Raw genomic sequence first — 23,111 nt, 5'->3', positions numbered from 1 at the left:
GGTTCCAGTTGATCCTGCGAGGTTCTGTGAACTTTGGTCCACAAGATAATATCTTACGAAGGTGGTGATGTTCAATCAAGTTCAGATCACCAGTGATGACATGGCCAACTGGAGTACAACCAGGACTTGAGAGATTGCCTATATCTTTGATGTTGTCATTACAACCATAAGGCATTGCGGTACCTAACTGTCTAATCCAGTGGTATTCTCTCTGTCTACGGAATGGTGAACTAAGTGTGGGGCTGTTGGTTGGATGGTATATTTTTTTCAAGAAGACGGACATGCATAGACAAAGTGGAGTGTTCGTCCTGGTTAAAATGCTTATAAAGTTGCACATCCAAAGATCGATTCACTCCACTGCGATGTCCGTTTATTCTAGATCGTAAGCTGTTTCCTGTTTCACCAACATAAATGAGCCCACACAATGAACACTCAATTCCATAGATTACGTTTTTGGTTGTGCAATTCAGAGGTTCCAGACATTTGGTAGAATAGGTCTTCCCTGTCAAACTACTACTAGAATAGGTCTTCCCTGTCAAACTACTACTGAACTGTTCTGTAGTGATGAGCATACTACAAGTTTTGCAGTTTTTAATACCACACTTTGTGATAGAACCTGTATAATCACAAGCTGGAGATGACTTTAAACAGTCCGTCAGTAGCAATTTGCATGGTTTAATTATCTGGTAGCTTTCTCCATTTCTGTGATAAAAATTGCCCTCTGATTGCACGTATGATGTCTTAGTAACATCCCGAAGGATAACCGAGGGACACACGGATTTTGAGCTACTGTGTCCATGTAGCTGGTCGGGACCTTGTTAACCCGCGCCACTATGTGTTGTTGCATTGTTATATCGCCCTCTCGCGATGGGCACTTTGTTGGAGTAGTTGTTCTGCGCATACTCTCCTCTCTCTCTGCATCGCCATGTTGTAGTCGTGTTAGTCTTGTTCCAGTCGTAATAAAGTTCGACGTTTATCTCCGACATCCTGTGTCTGGTTGTGGTCTTGACCTGATGGTTAAACAGGGATTGTCTCCTCATTGGCGTGGTGGCAGTGATTTACGGACCTAAACCCCATTTACGAAATAACGAAGCTTTACGAACAGACCTTCCCATACCAGCAGCCGTCAGTAACTATAATATTACTGGGTATCACGGACGTTCGGACACTCTCAAGCTACACTCAACATGGGGAACCTTCACCGCGCACCAAAGCAATGGTGCTTAAGTAAGTCAGAAACCATTACTTCCTTTGAGAGCTGGCACCAAAATCTCAGCTACACTTTGTCACCAGACCCTAACTTTGAACTGTTCTTGAGTGAGGGCACCACATGGAAAGCCAAAACCAAGTCTTCCCCTCTTAGAGGATTTACTGACGATGGCGAAGACACCCCCGCTGCCAAACGCCGTACAGCACAACAAAAGGTCAACGCTCTTGAACTCATGCTAGGTCAGATCGCTAACATAATTGCCCAATCATTTCCCGTAATACGATAGTTAGAAAGTCAACATCAGTGGACCATATCTGGCAAACCATACGTCTCCACTATGGTTTTCAGTCCACTGGAGCACACCTTCTGGACTTCTGTGACATTCATCTTGAACCTGACGAGCGCCCAGAGGACCTTTTCCAACGCTTGACAGCATTTGTCGAAGACAACCTGCTTCGTAAGGACTGTGGCATTACTCATAACGGCGAGAAAATTGTCGACGATGAGGAGCTGTCTCCTCCCTTGAGAACTATATTGTATTGACATGGTTGCAGTTGGTCCATAAGGACCTGCCACGGCTTGTAAAACAACGATACGGAACAGAGCTCCGCACACGCACACTAGCGTCAATAAAACCCGAAATATCTCAAGCCCTCACTTCCCTTCTGGATGAAATCCGTTCCATGGAGGATGCTGCTGTGATGCGCACCACGTCCTCACGACACCAAGATGCCAGCCACAATAGACGTGCCAAACAAAGGACACGCTCCAGAGACCAGCGATCGTCCCGCTCCTGTCCTCTATGTAAACAAGCAGGCCGTCCTGATGTCCACTTTCTTAGCGAGTGCAACTTCTTACCAGCCAAAGACCGTAAATATATGGCCAAGGCGAGGCAGATTGTCAATATCATAGATGACGATACTGAGTTTGACTGTCAACCCGATGCCTTTGACGAAGTGGACAATGACATCGCCCCATCTGGCGACACCCCAACTGCCATGAGGGTCCAGGTTCGTCAGTCTCCTTATCTTGATGTATTCTATGGCCATCAGACAGCCCGACTAACCATTGATAGTGGTGCTACAGGTAATATGATATGCCTGGCTGCTGCCAGAGACTGGGTGTACCCAACCAAAGCAAGTTCCCAGTCTGCCCACCAAGCTGACGGTTCATCACCCCTAAATGTCACTGCAGAGACAAAGTTTCTTCTAACCCGCAATGGTGTCAAATTTACGTTCGAAGGTCTTGTTGTCGAAAACCTCGATGTGGACATTTTAGCAGGTACGCCGTTTATGGAAGCTAACGACATCAGCATTCGTCCTGCAAGACGACAAGTTACTCTCGGCGATGGCTCGACCTACACTTATGGCTCGAACCCTCAGACTACACTCAACACCATTCGTCGTGCCTGTGTCTTACGAGCTCCTACCCAACCCACTACTATCTGGCCAGGAGACTTCATTGAAATGGACATTACTGGCGATTTTCACCGATCTGATGAAACCTTTGCTCTTGAGCCTCATAGAAGCCCACAGACTCGTGGTACACAAGAAGTATGGCCATTGCCAGACGTATACCAAAGTCTGTCCGGGAAAATTCGCATACCGAATTTGTCCAGTACTCCTCAGTCACTTAAGCGCAGTGAACACTTTTGCACTATCCGCCCGGTGTTCATCCCAGCCACAGATGACTGTAGTGTGACCAGTCCACCTACCCAACCAAGGAACACACGCACAGATGTTACCCACTCTGCCTTCATCAGACTAGACCCGGATAACCAACTCTCGCACAGCCAGCTAGCTGAGTTTCGCAAGATACACCAGGACTTTGATGACGTTTTCAACCCTTGTATCAAAGGTTATAACGGCGCATCCGGTCCATTTCAGGCGGTCGTCAACATGGGTCCAGTCCAGCCGCCGCAACGCAAGGGCCGTCTTCCTCAATACTCTCGCAACAAGCTTATCGAGTTGCAACAAAAATTCGATGAGCTAGAGGAAATGGGTGTTTTTGCTCGCCCGGAGGATATCCAGGTTAATGTTGAATATATCAACCCGTCGTTCCTAGTCAAGAAACCCAGTGGTGGTTCGAGACTTGTCACTGCCTTTGCTGATGTAGGGCGCTATAGTAAGCCACAACCATCGTTCTACCTAGTGTGGACAGTACACTGAACCAGATAGCACAATGGGAGTATATCATTGCCACCGACCTCACCAAGGCATTCTACCAGATCCCCCTTTCCCGCGAATCTCTTAAGTATTGTGGTGTAGCCACCCCATTTCGCGGTGTTCGAGTGTATACACGGTCTGCCATGGGGATGCCAGGCTCCGAAACAGCCCTGGAAGAGCTAATGTGCCGAGTTTTAGGTGACCTTCTTGCCGATGGCATCGTAGCCAAGATAGCAGATGACCTCTACTGTGGCGCTAATTCGTTGAAGAGCTTTTAGTCACTGGAAGCGTGTATTACAGGCCTTACACCTGAACAACCTATGTCTTTCAGCTACCAAGACCACCATATGTCCCGCTACTGCAACAATACTCGGTTGGATTTGGCACAAAGGCACTCTCTCAGCGAGCCGGCATAGCATCGCAACTCTGTCGTCTTGCCAACCTCCGAAGTCAGTCCGCGGTCTTCGCTCATTTATTGGTGCCTATAAAGTGTTAGCAAGGGTTATACCAGGATGTGCCTCACTCCTCACCCCACTTGAAAACGCAACTGCCGGCCTCCAGTCAACTGACAACATTGTGTGGACTGATACCCTCTATGACGCCTTCCATGCAGCGCAATCAGCGTTGTCAACCAATCGGGCAATAACACTTCCCAGACCTTCTGACCAACTATGGATTGTTACTGACGCAGCCGTCAAAAGCCATGGTATTGGTTCTACTCTGTATATTTCACGTCGCAACAAACTACACCTTGCAGGTTTCTTCAGCGCAAATTACGCGGACGCCAGGCAACATGGCTTCCATGTGAAGTCGAAGCCCTCTGTATCGCTGTCTCTGTGACGCACTTCAGCCCATACATTATCCAGTCTCACCACAAGCCTTGTGTCCTCACAGACAGCAAGCCCTGCGTGCAAGCCTATGAGAAGTTGTGCCGTGGAGAGTTTTCTGCCAGTCCGCGAGTGACTACATTCTTATCGGCTGCGAGCAGATACCAAGCGTCGGTTCGCCATCTCTCAGGCACTGAGAATATTCCTTCGGACTTTGCCAGTCGCAACGCACAACCATGCTCCACCCGTCCTGTCAGGTTTGCTCCTTTGTGGAACGCATTGAGGACAGCACTGTCAGATCCCTGTCAATCCAGGATGTTGTCTCAGGCAATGCTCGACTTCCTTTCACGAATAGGGGTGCATGGCACGACTTACAGTCAGAGTGCTCCGATCTACGCAGAACGCATGCACACTTGACCCAAGGAACTCGTCCATCCAAAAAGATGACTGACATCAAGGATATCAAGCGCTATTTAAACACTAGCTGTGACCATTGCAAAGATGGATTACTAGTTGTTAAACGCTCCGACCCATTTGTACCTTCCCGTGAATGCATCGTAATCCCGCGCCAGGTTCTGGATGGTTTCCTGACAGCGATGCACATCAGATTAAGCCACCCATCTTGTCATCAGATGAAACAGATCATACGTTGCTACTTCTATGCCCTTGACTTAGATAAGTCCATTCAGCAGGTATGCTCATCATGTCACCAGTGCGCCTCCCTGCGCAAGGTTCCACGATCACTTGCCGAACAGTCTACCACGGATCCACCTGAGGTTGTTGGTATTTCCTTCGCTGCTGATGTTATCAAAAGAGAACGCCAACTTGTCCTCGTTCTTCGTGAATGCGTCACCTCTTTCACCACAGCTTGCCTTGTGGAGGATGAACGCCATACTTCACTCCGTGATGCTCTTGTGCGACTGTGTATTGAGATGCGACCACTAGATGGTCCCCCCGCCGTCATCCGCACCGACCCTGCCCCAGGATTCACTGCTCTCCGTAATGATGCTCTACTCAAGCAGCACAGACTTTCAGTTGAGATAGGCCGCATCAAGAATCGTAATAAAAACCCAGTTGTTGACAGAGCGATCCAAGAAGTGGAAGATGAACTTCTCCGCCAAGATCCACTGTGCGCGACTATCACGCCACTATCACTCGCAATAGCTGTTGCTCATGTTAATTCCCGCATCCGGTCCAGGGGCCTCTCCGCCCGTGAAATGTGGTTGCAAAGAGACCAGTTCACCAGCGCCCAGCTACCAATAAACGATCACAATCTTATTATCGCACAGCATGCTCAGCGCCTGGCTAACCACTGTGCTAGTGAACAGTCCAAAGCTCCAAGAGGTAAGACTGTAACTCCTCCCCCTCTACAAGTTGGTGATCTTGTTTACTTACATGCAGACCGCAATAAGTCATCAGCCCATGACCGTTACTTAATTACCAGTGTTGACGGCCAATGGTGTAATATCCGAAAGTTCCGTGGTGACCAGCTTCGTCGGACATCGTACCATGTTAAAGAATGTGAGTGTTATAAAGTACCACAGGCTACAGGCCCTCCTCCTCATCTTAGACGTGACACTACGGAAGATTTGTCGTCGGACGAGGAAACCCCACCATGTCCAGCCCAGAATCCTCCTGAGCCTCCCTGCATTCCACAAGTTCTCTCTTTGCAGGGTAGACCTCCAGACCTACATGAAACTTGCCAACCTCAGAGTCAGCCTGTCGGAGACCCACCTCTTTCCTCATCAGAGCCAGCCTGTGTCGACAGTGTTCCACGGCCACATCCAGTTGACAGTCCCAGTGCTAACGCTTCCAGTGATGCCAAGGACAGTAGACGATCTTCCCGTGAGCGCAAGCTCCCAAGACACTTAAGTGACTTTATTCTGAACTTTTAGACAGTTTGAGGCAATAGTCTTTGCGTGCCCCTCTTGCGTTCTGAGACAGTTGACCGATGTTGTTAGTAGTTTAGTTCTTTGTTCTTTTCCAGGCTTGCGGACTTCTTATTTTGAGGAAAAAGTGGTCACGCCACTATGTGTTGTTGCATTGTTATATCGCCCTCTCGCGATGGGCACTTTGTTGGAGTAGTTGTTCTGCGCAGGCTCTCTCTCTGCATCGCCATGTTGTAGTCGTGTTAGTCTTGTTCTAGTCGTAATAAAGTTCGACGTTTATCTCCGACATCCTGTGTCTGGTTGTGGTCTTGACCTGATGGTTAAACAGGGATTGTCTCCTCATTGGCGCCAGGCGACGTCCCAGCCGGTATGAATATATCTCTTATACAGTCCTTCATTATCATGTACAAGTACCAGGTGGATGATGCCCTCGGAGACAATATGTCCACAAGCAGGAGCATCGACCTGGTCGTAGTAAAATAATCGCAATCATACCAATCCATTATCCAAGAATTAGTTCTTCTTGCCAGTAACCAAGACGACGTGGTTGGTCTTTTTGCATGGCTTATGAACTTCTAGGTAGGTTTTCACATTTGTTGCAATACTGGATTTGTAACACGTTTTTATGGTGTATTATTTGAAGTTTGTGACCACACCTATTGTGAGGCAGATTGGAGGGGCCATGTGCTTTCACAATTGGAGTGTGAGATATTCTGAATCTCAAACTTCCATAGTAATAGATTGATTTGCTTAGTAGTTTTGTACCTTTTGTTTTGATTTGTGAATGCCAATAGTTCGAGAGAAAATGAACTTGCTTACCTTGACATATAGTGACTAGAATGGCATTGCCATGCCATGGATTAAGATACAGCTGATATCACGATCTGCTGACTCAAAGAGCTTATGTAACTTTTAAGTGCCTTTTTTTCTTTTTGCATGGCTTATGAACTTCTAGTTTCCCGACATACCAACCCATTGACGGAAGTGTTTGGACTGCTAATGAGTTAATCCCAAAGGAGAACTGTGTGGAGGACGTTTTGTGTGAATCAGTTTCCCAACCGAACTGGAAGAGGTTACATCAAGGAATTCGTAACCGTAGCAACAGGATCGACGGGGACTCTGAACCCTGAACAATTCTTGAGAGTGTCTATTGAGTGAACACTGTAATTGATATGAAGTTGGATAGGGGCGTGTCTAGAGTTTCTGTCTGTTTTAAACAGTATTGCCGGCTAATCATTGTAGACTTTTTTATATTCATTAGCGTGTGAGTGAAATAACCCTCAACATAAACTGCAACTCAAATTGTACGATAATCATTCTTTCCCTTGTTGTTGATTGGATAATATGAACTTGGTCCAGGTTTAGTTGACTGACACTTTAACTACCTGGGTTACATCTGTACTACGACAATTATTGGCCATGAGGTACGTTTACGAACACAAAACCAAACAAGCATTTTTCATCATTTTCAAAGGACACTTTGGAAATTGCATTAAAAACAGTTAATAGCGACTTAAAATGTTCATTTGGTATACGTTTAATTTACAGATGCCAGATTATTTCACATGCACTCAGGTCAACAGGGAAGTGCGTCATTACTATTTCAGGATTGTTATTTCTTATTTCTGAATTATATAATAACTTCTTTCCACATTGAACTATCTTTCGGCAGTTTATACTGTAGCTTAGAATTTTTGATTTCTATATTTCATCATCTTTTGGGTTCTTTGGGTCCACATTCACCTCATGTCGCTACATCATCAACTATTTGCCAACAACTTCATGCCAACAACCAATTATCTGACACCTGGCCACACATTAGAGAAGCTACAGCGTCATTGACGGTATTTTTAACCTCTGTTCAGTGGTTGTACGTACCTTGTGACTGGAATATCCGGTAAGCATACACTGCTGACATGTTACACCATCATGAGTTCCAAAAGTGACAAGTTGAATTTTATTTGGCAAAGCCACAAAATTACTGTCATTAGATAAAGCTAGGAATGCTGTCACTCATCATTTGAGAAACAAAATGTGTCATATTCTGATACTCCATCTCAGTAGTTTCCATAGAATTTGATAAACAATGCAACTAATCTACTTTCTGAGAATCCTTGCCTCACCAGCTTTTTTACTAATAGGCTGTCTATCACTTAGAAGTCTACACATAAGTTACAAGCTCTACTTTAGAAAGCGTTCAGTTATTATGGCCGGGGGTGGGCCGGCAAAATCTTCCTGCGCATCAGTCAAAATAAGTGAACCCCCCTACCCATTGCACCAAAAAATTGATGACCCCCCCTTTTCAGATGACAACAATTTCATGACTCCCCCCCCCCCCCCCCCCACATTGCTTGAGTAAAGCTGCACACACAAACATCTCTTGGGGGCGATAGAATCCCTCCTAAAAAAACATCAGATTTTTTCAAATGACCCTCTTTACAAACTATATTTTTGAAATTACCTCTCAAAAGGATTGGACAGAAATTACAGGTGGATTGCAATATTTTTGTGCAACCATGTGTGTACAAAATTTTGATATTTGGATTTAATTGATAATCAGCTGTTGATAATGTTGATTCACTATACATGGTAGTCTATGAGAAAACTATTATGTTATACTTTTTCAATACAAAACTGTATCTATGCATTTATAGATATTTGATAAATGAAATAAATGTATTTAATTGGAATAGGGTTGTTACAACTGGTATGTGGACAAAAAATTTGACTTTAGAATTTCACCAAAAATGTTCATCCACTATACATGGGAGTCTATGATGAAATTGTGAATATTTTTTTCCAATGAAGAACGTGCTATACTTGTGCATATACAGACGTTGAATAATTAACATAATTGTACTTGATTAGAATGTGATGGTTAAAGGTGCATATTATGTGTACAAGAAATCTGATTTTGGAATTTCACTGAAAATGTTCATCCACTATACATCAGAGTCTATGAGGAAACTATGAATAATTTTTTTCCAAGACAAAAATAGGTAAACCTGTGTATTTATGTACTCTCGATTATTAATATTAATGTACTTGATTAGACTAGGGTGGTAACAAATGGATGTGTTCGCCAGAAATTGGATTTTGGAATTTCACCGAAATGTAGATTCACATTTTTTATGATAGTCTTTGAGGAAAGTATGAATATTTTTTTCCGATACAAAAATAGGTAAATATGTTTATTCATGTACTCTCAATTATTCACATTAATGTAAATGGATATGTGTGCTAGAAATGGGATTTTAGAATTTCACCGAAATGATGATTCACTATACATTGGATTCTATTAGAAAACTATGAATAATTTTTTACAATGCTAAACTAAATTAATTTGTGCTTTTATAGGTGTTTGATAATTGATACAAATATTCTTGATTCAAAAAAGGTATTTCAAAGTTCAGATGTTGACAACAATTATGATATTGGAATTTCACCTAAAAGTATGATTTCTCTTTTTATGGTACTAGTAGTCTACAGGTAACTGTTAAATATTTTCCTGAGAAAACTTGCTATATCTCTAATATGTAAGTAATAGGAATTGTTCATTGCCCTCAGACAGCTTGATTTACAATAAGACATGCCTCAGAGTTGCCAAGTCAAGATGTTCATGTGACAGATAATTATACTTTTGTTCAGATTTACAGTTAAATGACTTAAGAGAATGAAATCATGCAGCAAATCATTTTTATCTCCCAGAATATTTCTGAACACTGAAACTGCTTTTGACGGGACGGATACTTATGAAAATTAAGTGACCCCCATGAATTGTTTGAAAATACATGACCCCCCCCCCCCCTTCTTTGCAGTTTTCAAATTTAAGGTGACCCCCTGGATTTTGCCGGCCCACCCCCGGCTGTAATCACTGAACGATCCCTTACCTCAGGAGTTGTGAAATGCATACTCCATAATCTGAAGCTGAGTGTAAATTACTTGACAAGGTATAAAAGTTTATGATTTCAAAATTGAAATCCAGTCTGCTGTTTCCTCAGCCAAGGACTCTTTAAGTCATGGCATTTTGCCTATACCTTTTGTCTAAAGACTGCGAGGATTTCGGAGTTCCTGGTTTAACAGACCTGCTGTAGGATTGCCACTGAGGTGCTTATGGTGCAGGATCATCTGCTTGCAAACCTGCCCTTCAAAAATAAGCAGCTCACCTTACTCACCTTTTACACTGGCACAGTTCCCTTGTGTTCAGTGGTTAGTTCAACTCCATTCTTAAGAAAGAAGCATGAGGAGTTGTTGAAGCAGAAACTTGGCGTTCAGCGATCGCAGGCCACTGTGGCTGATACTCAGAGACAGGTAACTTCCGCGGAGTCTTCAATGGGCTATTTGGGGGTCGCCTTTGGTATATTACCCACCGGTGGAAGCAAATTACTAACAAGCCGGTTATTCTAGACATTGTGTCCCACAAGGTTCAGTTATATTTCTGTGGTGATCGGCCACTGCTCGCCCTGCCCATTTCTTCAAGAACACAGATCAATCCTCTCCTCTCTTGGTAACTGAGTCAATACACTCCTCTCTTGGAGACTGAGTCAATACCCTCCTGCCAAAAGGGGCTATTCAGGCTGTTCATCCTTCGCATTTAATGACTGGGTTTTACAGACACTGATTACCAAAAAAAGCAGCCGGCTGTAGACCCATTTTTAAACCCCAGTCATCTGAATTCTTACATCAGGGGGGATACTTTCCATATGGAGAGTATAAATTCTATCAGACAAACTCTCCAACAAGGGGAGTGGACCACTATAATAGACCTCAAGGAGGCAGATTTCAATTTACCCATTCATCCAGAGTTCAAACTTTATTACTTCCAGTTTTCAGTAGACCAGCAAGTATACCATACTAGTTTGTGGCTCAGTGCCGTTTGGTCTGGCCACAGCTCTGAAGATTTTCACTCGGTGCCTGTGATGGAATTACTACACAGGCTGTCAGTCTTGGTAAATCCTTACCTGGACGATTGACTGGTCTGTGAAATGTCATGCCATTCAACTCTGTACTCTACCCATGTTACCTTGGTGATAGCCCTTGACTTTGGTTTCCAGTGTGACAAGTCAATCCTAGTTCCGGCGCAAATCATCCACTTCATTGGTATGATACCGGATTTGATAGAAGGTAAATTAGTTTTTCCTATAACTCAAAATCTTCTCAACATGAAAATCTCCGTCTTCACATATGTGTGATGATGCATATCACAGCAAAAGAGTTTTTCGGTCTCTTGTGGTTGATGAGTTTTGTGGCTCATCTTATACCCCGGCGGGCTTCGTGTAAGACCTGTTCAGCTTTATCTACTTGTCCTGTGGAGGCATCTGCGGGGCATGCAGAGTCAGACCCACTCTGAGGTTTCACCTCCAGCTGTTTCTATCGAGGTACAATACGCTTAAGGGGTAAGGCTATGTCCTCCTAGCAAGTGTCACAATTTTAACTTATGCGTCCTTCTGGGATGGGGAGCGCGCATCTGGATGATCAAACTATTTCAGGCTTGTGGACCAAGAGTCACGCTGTCCATTATAGTAATAGGTTGGAAATGATGGTGGTATTTCCGCCTTGAAATATTTTCAGACTCAAATTTGATATGTTCCAACAATTCTACTGTGGTAGTGTAATATCAACAAACATAAGGTGGCATATGGTCACCCACTGTGTTTTACCTAGTTTGGGATATCTTGAAGTGTGCCAACTTCACATTATTTGGTTTATGGCACTTCACATTCCATGCATTCGCAACGTCTTGCAGATGCTCCTCCCAGGGAGAAATTCCTTCCCATATAGAGTGAAAGTTATGCCAGTCCACTATGGATCACATTGTTGCCATTTGGGACAGACCCTATATAGACCTGTTTGTGACCCATGACAGTCGCAAACTAAAGGACTTCACACCGCTCCTTTACGATTATCTGCGGAGTTTTGCGACGTACTCAGTGTGAACTAGATGGGGATCTTCTCATACATGATCCCTCCAGTACCTCTTCTAGGAAAAGTATTTGCCAAGATAGTGGCAGCTGCAAAGCAATTCTCATAGTCACGTGCTTGCCTAAAGGAAGTTGGTTTCCGATGCTACTCAAACTGTTGAGCTTGAGACCATTGGTCTTGCCTCATCAGGCACTTGAGCTCTTCCCTCTGATGCATCATGAAGCAATATTGTCCGCATGGAGATTATAAAGCAATCCTTCGGTCAGCGAGGTTTTTCTGCAGAAGCAGCCTCCCATATAGGTCTTCCACTTCAAAGTCATATGATGCCAAGTGGTCTCCCTACTGTGATTGGTGTGAGACTAGGTCGATTGATCCTTGTAGACCTTTGCCTCCTCAGTTTTGCAGACTTCATTCTATTTCTGTTTCATCAGAAGAAGGCTGCTATGTCTACTATTAAAGGCTTCAGAGCAACTTTTGGAAACATTTTAGTCTGTCGGGGCTACAATGGTCACATTACAATAGTCTCTCTCAGGTTTAATTGACAATCTGTCCTTAGCGAGATCAGCTACATGTTCTTTAGTACCACAGTGGAGTTTATCATTGGTACTAAATGCATTATTGCATTCTCCGTTTAAGCCTGTATGGTAAGCTGACTTTACTTTCCCCACTTATAAGACGTTCTGTCTTTCTGTTGGCTTTGGCTACTGCAGGTAGACATAGTGAATTCTTACATGCTTTGTCAAGTCTCCCTCAGCATTGTAGGTTTTATACTCATGGGGTTGTATCATTAAGTATCTAGGTGGGGTCATCTGCTTTATAGTGCACATAAGGACTGCCCAGGTGAGTGAAAGATTCTTCTGTAGGTTCGCCTTTTGGTAAGAATCAATAAAGCTGTTGTTGTCTGAAAGGTTATTTTTATTTATACAAATTAAAATCCGATGGTTTTCATTTCTATGACATACTATACGTAAGCAAAGGTTGTAAAGATTCATGCCTCTATCTCCTGTAAAAGATATTGTCTTAAAGCCCCCACTCAATTATCAGATTTATCTAATATAAATATTATTGACTTGATGAAATATTCAATGGAAAACAAAAGAATGACAAACTGTTAATGGGCTATTGACACATTTACTAATGCGAAAACCTGGGATTGAGAAGGGCGCTTTAAATGTCATATCATTTACTTGTAATCTGTGCTTTTCCCTTTTGGATACCTTGGTGACACTGCCAACTGTCTCTGGCCCTGATGACATTTTATAAAAATTAGACTAAGCACTTGAGACAACTTTGAGATTTCTTCACAGGCTATTCTTATTATTGACAAGCGACCTAATGGTCGATTTACCTCTGCTGAGTCATGTAGAGAATAACCAATTGTCACTGGTGTTGATGAAGAAGGTGAAAATCTTTGATAGCTCATTTCAGTGGCCCGACAAAAAACGGCAAAAATAGCTGTAAAAATTATGGAAGATTTAATCACGATTTTAACATACATCATTAAGATCATCCCTAAATACATGTTAAACAAAAGCTATAAGATGAGTATGTTTTTGAATTTTTGAATTTTTGAATTTTTTAACAAATATGACAAAAATTGCCCCTAAAAACATAATTGCAGATTCAATGATAATTTCAATATTTCATATTAAAATAACCCCTTGGAACCCGTTTACTTAATATCAAAGCTATCAGACGATCAGTTTATGTGAACAATTGTTTGACCAAAAGTGGCAAAAATTGCCCAAAAATACAAAATTGCAGATTTCATCATAATTTCAATTAATCACATTCAGTTCATCTGTAGGAACCTGTATACCAAATGTTAAAGCTATCAGACCAATACTTTTTGAGAAACACATTTATTGAACAAAAATTGTCAAAATTGAATCAAAGTTACAAATTGTAGCTTTCAATATAATTTGAGTATTTCATATTTCGCTCATCCCTAAGAACGTTTATACCAAATATAAAAGCTGTCAGACAAGCGATTTGGTTGAAACAAAGTTTTTGACCAAAAATAACTAAAATTGCCTAAAAATTCAAATTTACATATTTCTGCAAAATTTAAAGAAATCTGAAATAGATCAGTCTTAGGGACCTGTGTACCAAATGAAGATTTTGAAAGATTTTTTGACCAAAAATGAACAAAATTACCTTAAAAATACAAATTTCACCATGATTTGGCCAAATCGGACTGAACTCACCCTAAGCAAAACGAACATATGGTTTCAGAGAAATTCTTTTTTACCAAAGAGCAAAAAATACCAAAAAAATTAGGTCTTCCCAAGTGAACTGCATATCAAATTTTAAAGTAATCGGATTTTATGGTTTCAGAGGAGGAGACAATTGTTGACAGACGACGGAGAGATGGACGACAATTACCAACGACAATAGGCCAACCCGGAATTCGAATCGACCACGGTACAAACAAAGCCATGTGCGCAAACGCGTGTAGACGTACGTGTATTTCCATACGCGCTAGCACACATGCAGGTTTGTTTGTACCGGCATCATGTGATTATTTGGGCGTACTGAGTATGTAGAACGCATCGCGTCCTTTTTATTCCGGAGTAGAACCATTACCGTTGACGGCGGAAATGAGCGTGCTTGATAAGGTCTGCGTCGCTGACAGTGGAGCTAAAAAATATATGGGATTACGTTATTCAAAATGAAATTGCCTGTTGCATGTCTTTGATTCTCTGGGTAGGGATAACAAAGGTTATGTTCTCGGCCACAAGGCGAATGATGCCGTCTGTTGTGGGTTCGAACCCGATTGAAAACTAGCCGTATTTTCTACCCGGGTTGGTAGCTGTGCTGGTGGACAGAATTGTCCCCGAGGTTATCGTTCGCCAAGTTAAAGCGATGAATTCGTTTCTTCGCTTCGATAAAGTTTGTATGTGCGATGTGTGATAGTGAGCATGCGTGCGTGAGTGCTTCACGAACTCTACAACGTGTGGAGCGGTCTCAGTCAGAAAAATGTAACAACTTAGCCGGCTATTGAACCACTCTTTTTTTGGGAGTGGATATTTAGCCAAGCGGTTCTCTCTGTGGCCTCTCCGCTACACACGCGATTGTGCAACACCTTTGGCAAAGCTTGTTCAAGCTCAGACGAAGCTTCATGCCAAGCTTCAAACACCAATTTGCGTACCAAGATTATTCCCCGGCGAAATGTCAACCGTGATGTACCATGATCAACAGGGTATTTGATGGTTTTTGATTTTTGACCATGAACTACCTTGGTTGGCTATGATATGAGACCACAGTAAGCAGTCAAATACCTTGGTCTATCGCAGTTGACTACGGTCTATCATCGCTGATCTGTTCATGATTGTCGGCAACCATGGTCAACCATGTTATTTGATGACTGATTATATTTCTGACCATCGTTATCAATGCGACCATCGTCCTAGAATGACAAATTTTCTTGATGACCATGTTTTAAATTTTTATTTTGGTTAAATTGTAATATTGCAAAATTCTCTTCAACAAATCATAAAGAATATTTTCAGGCAGAATTTAACACGTGTCCAACGATGAAGACAACAGGATACCAAATATCATAATCACTCAATAAATAAACAAAATCGAAGTAAGTTATAGGTGGTATGTACTGTAAATACCACATAATCCTTAAGAAAAAGAAAAGTCAAAGGATTAATGATTTGAGAAATACTATTTTTTGAAAAAAAAATTAGATAGGTCAATTTGTGGAATGCACAAATTTATCAAACCATTACCTTGGAATATGAAATAAATGTACTGAGAAACATCAATGCATGAAGGTTATTTCTCTGGACATTAATGTTTTTAAATGATAAGTTTCAAAAAAGCTGTGACGAATTTCAGGAAAAGAAACTACAATTTTTTTGTTTGGTTTACAAGTCATACCACTGAATAGCTGCAAATTAGCCCACAGGCCCTGTTCAAGGTTTTTCTGTGTTGCCGTGTAGCACCGAGCACTAAATAAGGCCATTGCCTCAGTCATGTGTCGATCAGAAAGTGTTACTGTCCTACGTTGATACATGCAAACACATTTAGAAAGGTAATTGGCTTAAAATCTGACTACTCACGATAGTTACTTGCATAATCATACATGTCGGAAGGCCATAGAGGTACACTGACTGATTTATAGTGCATAAAAGTTGGCATAAAAGTAATATACTCTCCCATTCTCGCAAAACTAATGTTTGAAAAGGCAGCGGCAGCAGCCAGGAGGTCACAGGTCAAACAGATCATCATGTATTCGAACTTTGACCTTACAACATCACGCGTTGTAAAACAAGACTTCTGATTGGCCAATTTTGCCAAGGTTGCCATTTTGAATTCCAGTGTTGGAATATGTGAGTCTGGATAATCATTCACTCCATTAAGCCACGGTTTTTGGGAGAAATCGTCGATTACTGCTCTCAGTCGATGATGAAGGGAACACAGAAGAGGTTTAGGAGAACAACTGTAATGATTGAAGGACGTTGCCTGCGTTAGAGACTTAGAGTTTATGTAAGTTAAACTTCGATCAGTGGATGTCCGTTATTTACAGTGTATGGCCGGCCGTGGACATGTTGAATTTTCCAGCCTTTCGTGACGTTTCAACTGAGAGTTTGCTACTTCGACACTTTCCACACCTTAGGGGACTATTTCAAACAACCAACCACTGTTCTTTGAGAAGTTGAGAACATATGGCGACAAGAAGTGATCTCTGTTCATATCGATTATGGATTGGTATGGTACTTATGGTAGCAACTCTACTGCATGCAGTTCATAGGAATAACATAGTATAAATCGGACATGATACAGTTTTATTCTCGTCTCAGGTGCTGATCATTCGATGTCTTAATGATGGAAGAATGTTTTCGGACTTGATACAACTACTCTCTTTCCAAGTAGTGCGGGTGGTGGCATGGTTTGTACTGTGATTCATTTCTTGTGCAAGTTTTACTGTTCATCAGCTCTTACCATGTAAAGGACACCACAGACCTGATCCTGATTTTTACATGTAGCAATTGAACATTGTTTTACCATGATGCCTTGTTTATTTTGGCTGAAACTCAACATCTAATGATAAAACATCAAATCAAAGTTCTCATGTTTTCCATGTACACTTCATTTTCAGGAAAGGCATTTTGAAATATATAAAGTGAAATTTATTTGTCAACAAATACATGTAGCAAAAATTGCAAAGTTTTTGAATAAGTTTTTCATAGTTAAATTTATATATATATATATATGTGAATTTAACATAAGATTTTTTAACTGATCAGTTTCCATTTGATACACGTTTTAAATATTGTGATCTGTTGATCTTACCGTTCCAGGTCTTTCAAAGGACAGATTTTGCATTTTTTTGTATATTCCATTATCAGATTGCACTTAGTACGTGTAATCCAAAAAAGATATCAACAAAAGTACCAAGAATTTATAATCATTATTCTTCTAACACTAAATTCAATATTGATATATTTTTATAAACAGTTACATGTACTCGTTAAAAATTTGTGATGTTTCACTTTGTGATGACGTATCTGTATAATCTGTCAAAGCATTTTAAACAGACAGAATTTATCAACAGACTTTCATGTATAATTCATTTCCTAAAATGTTGGTTATTCTTCCAACATATATAGATATGTTTTCTACTAACATTAATATTTTGCATTCAGTATCCAGTATAATAGATCAAAGTACAAACGTTTTTATTTTGTATCTAACTAATATTTACAATGAAAACATATATTTAACAGCTCATTTCATGTTGAAACTACAATTATTGTATGTTCATAATAGAAGAGATATTTGTTTTATTGTACAGTAATATATTGTTTTTTTAATGAAACATTTATTGCCTGAGGTTTTTCTTTTACAGTCAAGTGTGATTGAATGTGTCCACTGGAATGAAGACGTGTTGGAAGTATATCCTCTCAACTTTTTCATGGCTGTTCAGACCTTCTGGCATCTGTATACATGACTCTAAGGTGAATTTTAGAATCTGCTGCTCACAAGGTAAACGTATCAAAAGAGTTACTGGGTACTGGGTACATTTATATGTCACTTTAGAAAACTATCATTTGTATACAATACAGGGGAAGAAGCAGCACAATGATGTCATGTACCACATGCTGACTGTCAGAATTGCTGTGGAAAAGACAATGTCAGGATTTACAATAATCTGAATACCGTGAAATATTACAGGTAGTGTGTATGCTGTTGTTTAGCCAGCAGTTACCATGCCTTTCATATGAACCCCGCCCCCTAATCTTCATGCACACTCCATACAAACAAACACAATTTAACTTCTACTTCTCTGTGCAAATATATATTTTTTACTATTGCCCAAACTTGGTGCAAAGTTCATAACACTCTTAAAACCATGGTCACCTGTCATTGACCACGGTGGTGGCTGTGGTTGATCATGATTGACCATGAGTTTTGGCCATGTTTGACCATGTTAGACCATATTAATTTGTGCCATTTAACAAACATGGTCTTCTATGGTTGACCGCGGTCATATAGCCATGGCTGACCATGGTTTTTTGGCAATGGTTGACGATGGTAGACCATAGTAATTTGTGCCATTTAACAAACATGGTCGTCAATGGTTGACCATGAATTAACATGGTACATCATGGTCATATGACCATGAACTAACATGGTACATCATGGTCATATGACCATGAACTAACATGTTAATTCCTGGTTGACCATGTTCACTTTCGCCTGGGTTTGAAGATTTGTGATTTTAACCTTCAACCAAGTTTGCCTATTTGTTGAAGCTTTGATGAACCAACCTTCGGGAAAGCTTTACTGCTGAGCTTTGTTGAATCTTTGACCTCCTGACCTTTGTCGAAGCTTCAACATACCAACCTCTTTCGACTCTTAGCTTCCTCTTTCTGACCTTTGTCGAAGCTTCAACATTCCAACCTCTTTCGAAGCTTCCTCTTTCTGACCTTTGTTAAATATTCAAACTACCTACCTGTACTGCAGCTTTGATTTCCTGATCTTGTTCGAAGCTTCAGCGTATCAACCATTATTGAAGCTTCGACCTTCCAACCTTCAATGAATCATTGACCTTCTGACCATTGACCAATGTTGTCATATGCAACCCTTCTCAAAGCTCTGTGCTGCCAATATTATCTGAAGGTTTATTCCTTTTGAGGTACAGTAGTGGTAACTTTTGATGATTTTTAAAGTAATTTTGTACTAACTTATTACAGTTGCACTTTCTTGTTCTGTAGATGATACATCATGATGAAATGCCCAGTGCTTGGCTTTTCAACATAACCTACAGGTACAGTGTATATAGCTTACAATATCGTTGACAAATAGAGTGAAATTCAATCCTCAACAATAGCAAAGCACAATACATTTATACAAGTTCTGTTCAGAAATTTAATATCAGTCATTCATTTTGGCAATTCATGCTGTATGTGGTAGAACTAGAAAATCTAATTGTAAGGCAGAACAAAATTACTGTAAAAATCATCAAAAGTTAAGGTTACATCTGCTGTAATTTATCTCGGGTAAGTATCATTAAATGTGACTTATTGCTTTAGGTATATTTTCCCAAAGTTTTATTTTTATTTCTCTTTTCTTTCCTTCTGAAATACTCAATAATTCTTCTTCTCACTGGTCTTCTGTTAACTGTGTTTGCCAATGTGTTTTTTACATTTTGCTTTGTTCAAGAATCACAAGGACCAGTTTGATGATTTTTTCATTTTTTTTTGTTTTGAATGTCAGTTATAATTCTTGTGTAACTCCTGGAAGCATATTGAAACAATTACTTAGCTCGTCAACACAGGGTCAACACATGAATTTGTAAACTACACAGTTATTGTTTGCATTTTAACCCTTATTCAGACCAGTGTTCACTTATTTATCAACACTAATATCGCAGTCTGTCAATGTACAGGTTGAATTACAAATTATCTCGGGTAAGTATCATTAAATGTGACTTATTGCTTTTAGGTATATTTTCCCAAAGTTTTATTTTTATTTCTCTTTTCTTTCCTTCTGAAATACTGAATAATTCTTCTCACTGGTCTTCTGTTAACTGTGTTTGCCAATGTGTTTTTTACATTTTGCTTTGTTCAAGAATCACAAGGACCAGTTTGATGATTTTTTCATTTTTTTTTGTTTTGAATGTCAGTTATAAGTTCTTGTGTAACTCCTGGAAGCATATTGAAACATTACTTAGCTCGTCAACACAGGGTCAACACATGAATTTGTAAACTACACAGTTATTGTTTGCATTTTAACCCTTATTCAGACCAGTGTTCACTTAATTAGTCAACACTAATATCGCAGTCTGTCAATGTACAGGTTGAATTTACAAATTTGACACGGTGTAACTCAGCATGGCTTAGGGAGTAGAAAAAGAAATTGCAGTTGACATTAAGGACAAAAATAGTGAAAAATCATTGAAAGTTACAGAGCCATACCAGCCCGTTACATCAAATTGCCTTTTTGTCACACCAATTAATCATTGTCTTTTCAAGTGATTGTAAGCCCTTGTATATCATCATGTACACAACATATTTTTAGTGAAAAAATATTTTAATAAATTCCTTTAAATCAACTTGAACAACAAAAGGCAGCATATTAAATGACACAACATACTACACTGTAGTCTGTTTTGATAATTAATTACCTATATCTCTAATTACAATCAATGCAATGTTAATTATACTTTCATTGTCTGTAGTATAGGTACAGAATTACATGTCATTTGATAAATATTGGCGATAAGTGTCAGCAAGTCTACAGTTTAGCTGAAATCACCTAATTTTCCTGAGAATGAGATTTTCTCAGTCTGTATATTCCCCGCTCAAATTTAAGATAGGAGCATTTTCTGTTTTGGGCACATTTAATTTCTAGGGTTAGAGACAACTACCAACTACAAAATTACCAAGAGCTGTTTCAATGAGAGGCAGCTAGGTTCTCAAGGTTGTCTGGAAGCACTAGGAGTAATTGTACAAACTTGTGATGTTGCAATAAACTCTCCTGCAAATGTGTCATAAAGTGAAAATCACGAAATTCAGTGTTCATGGGATTGTTAAAGTGTACTTTTCACACATGCTTCACGACAGCTACACTTTGGTTTCACAAACTTTTGCAGGAGTCGTCTCAGGCTTTAAAGCTGTGGATCCGGGGTGGTATATGCCATCACTGTGGTACAGATGTGTTGCTCTAAATCTCTGGAACAGTTCTGATCCCAATGGTTTTGTAGTGTGTAATTTGATACAGCATGGCAGACATGTGGTTGCAAAACCCTTTCCAGGCTGTACATGGCAGTGATTTTCCTTCACTGGCTTGTTATTCAGATAAGTGATCTGCAAAGACAAGCAAAGTAATTCTATTAATGACAATTTGCCAGTATTTTTACATTGCATCACATACATTGTTATGGAAAACCAAATTTAAATTCTGTCTGCACTTTGTCAATACAGATTTTGGAGTTTGTGTTTCAGGAATTGTTATTGTTTGACAATTGAATTTACACCTGAACATGAATTCATTTACTGACATGCCACACACTATGTGAACAACGTGATTTGGAATCCTGACATATTGACTGCATTGATGAGGAGAGCAAAAAAAATAACAAAAACTTTTCAAAATGTTAACTTCACCCTCTAGCCATACATTTCTCAAGATCTGTTCAAGATAAATTGACTGGTTCTTGTATTTTATTTTTTTTCTTTTAATGTTTATGGAAGGCAGACCTTTCTGATTCATGAGTGGAAATTTATATATTTACTAGATCACTGGTCATAAGTGGAAAATCAATGCATACTTTGATCAAGTTGAGAATTTGATAAAAACATATTTATAAGTACACCTTGGTACATTAATATTACCTTGTACACTTTTGAGAAAACCTAATAAAATGTATTAAATACAAAAAAATATTACTGTGAATACAAATAACATACTGAGAGGATTCAATACTTACAGACAGTTTATGAGGAGAGTCATTCTTTTCCAATTACCAATAACAAAACATTTGGCATAACAGCCTCCCTCAAGAACTTTCACTGAAAAAATTTGAAAAAAGAAAATCTGTCAATTACTCTTTTGCACCCATTGGTTGCAAACTTAAACTGAGACATTAGCACTTAGGGACACTGCAAATGCAATGTTGGCAAATAGGAACATCTGTCAGATTGAGACGCTACAACCTGATGAAGACAACACGTATTACACAAAATCACGGTCAGGAGCAGCTGCTGGTTTTGCCTGGGTATTTGGGTCGGACGGTAAAACCAAATTTTGCCATCCGATCCAAATACCCAAGCTAAACCTCGAGCCACTACTATACTGCAGCTAAGTCAGCGGTCAGGAGTGACCGTGACAAAATCTGGGACTGTAACCGATCGTGTCAGAACATTCAGGGAGACAAAACCACTTTGATAAAGGCGTCCTTCTGCAGATCTGGTGACCATCGCGTCGTGGTGCGATTTTGTCAAACTATCATCGATAAGCCCACTGCTGATACTTTAGTTTTGTTGGTCATGATATTTTCCATATATTTTTCACGAAATTACTCCATTTGTTTAAAGATTAGCCAGGTACAACGTTCATTTTCATTTTTTCGATGTAAAGTATTCACAGAAGGTAATTTTGAAACATTTTGTCATCTGCATACATTACGTGGCGCGTGTAAGATCCGGGAAAACATTCTGGTCTTTTGATAAAATCCTCTTCGGAGCCCTCGCAAAATGTTCAGCAGTCAGATCTCCGTCTCTTCCTACCTCCATGCTTATAGTGAAGTCCACTATGTTTGCCAGATCGTTTGTCAAAGCCGGATTACCAGGACGGGCACGAAAACAACATTCAAATTCTTGTATATAACCTCGTTTTCATTTCAAGATGGACGATGGTTATGTTGCCGAAACCACTTTTGAGAAAGATTCTCGGTCAAGTGCAAGTGAAAATAACGTTAGAATTATAATGTATGATATGATATTGAACTTTATGATGAAGCAATTTTTCTACTCAAAAAGCGAAATCGCCTGTAAAACACGCTTTTCAGTGTAGTTTCCGCATTTCTCGGTCGCTTCTTTTTTGCTTATCCCTCAAGGTGTAATACGGACACCCCTCT

General features: G+C 40.3%; 1 long non-coding RNA gene across 1 annotated transcript; it reads right to left on the bottom strand.

Annotated features, from left to right (window-relative positions):
- Positions 1-20,861: 20,861 nt before the first annotated feature.
- LOC139134018 (uncharacterized) lies at positions 20,862-22,637 on the bottom strand. Its single transcript, XR_011552692.1, has 2 exons — positions 21,963-22,637; positions 20,862-21,339 (listed from the first exon to the last, which is right to left on the bottom strand). It is a non-coding gene; the product is annotated as an uncharacterized lncRNA (long non-coding RNA).
- Positions 22,638-23,111: the final 474 nt, after the last annotated feature.

The sequence above is a fragment of the Ptychodera flava genome, chromosome 5, assembly GCF_041260155.1.
Source record: "Ptychodera flava strain L36383 chromosome 5, AS_Pfla_20210202, whole genome shotgun sequence".
NCBI classification, from domain to species: Eukaryota; Metazoa; Hemichordata; class Enteropneusta; family Ptychoderidae; genus Ptychodera; species Ptychodera flava.
Note: the sequence above shows the minus strand (reverse complement) of the source record. Positions and strands in the feature narration are given on the sequence as shown.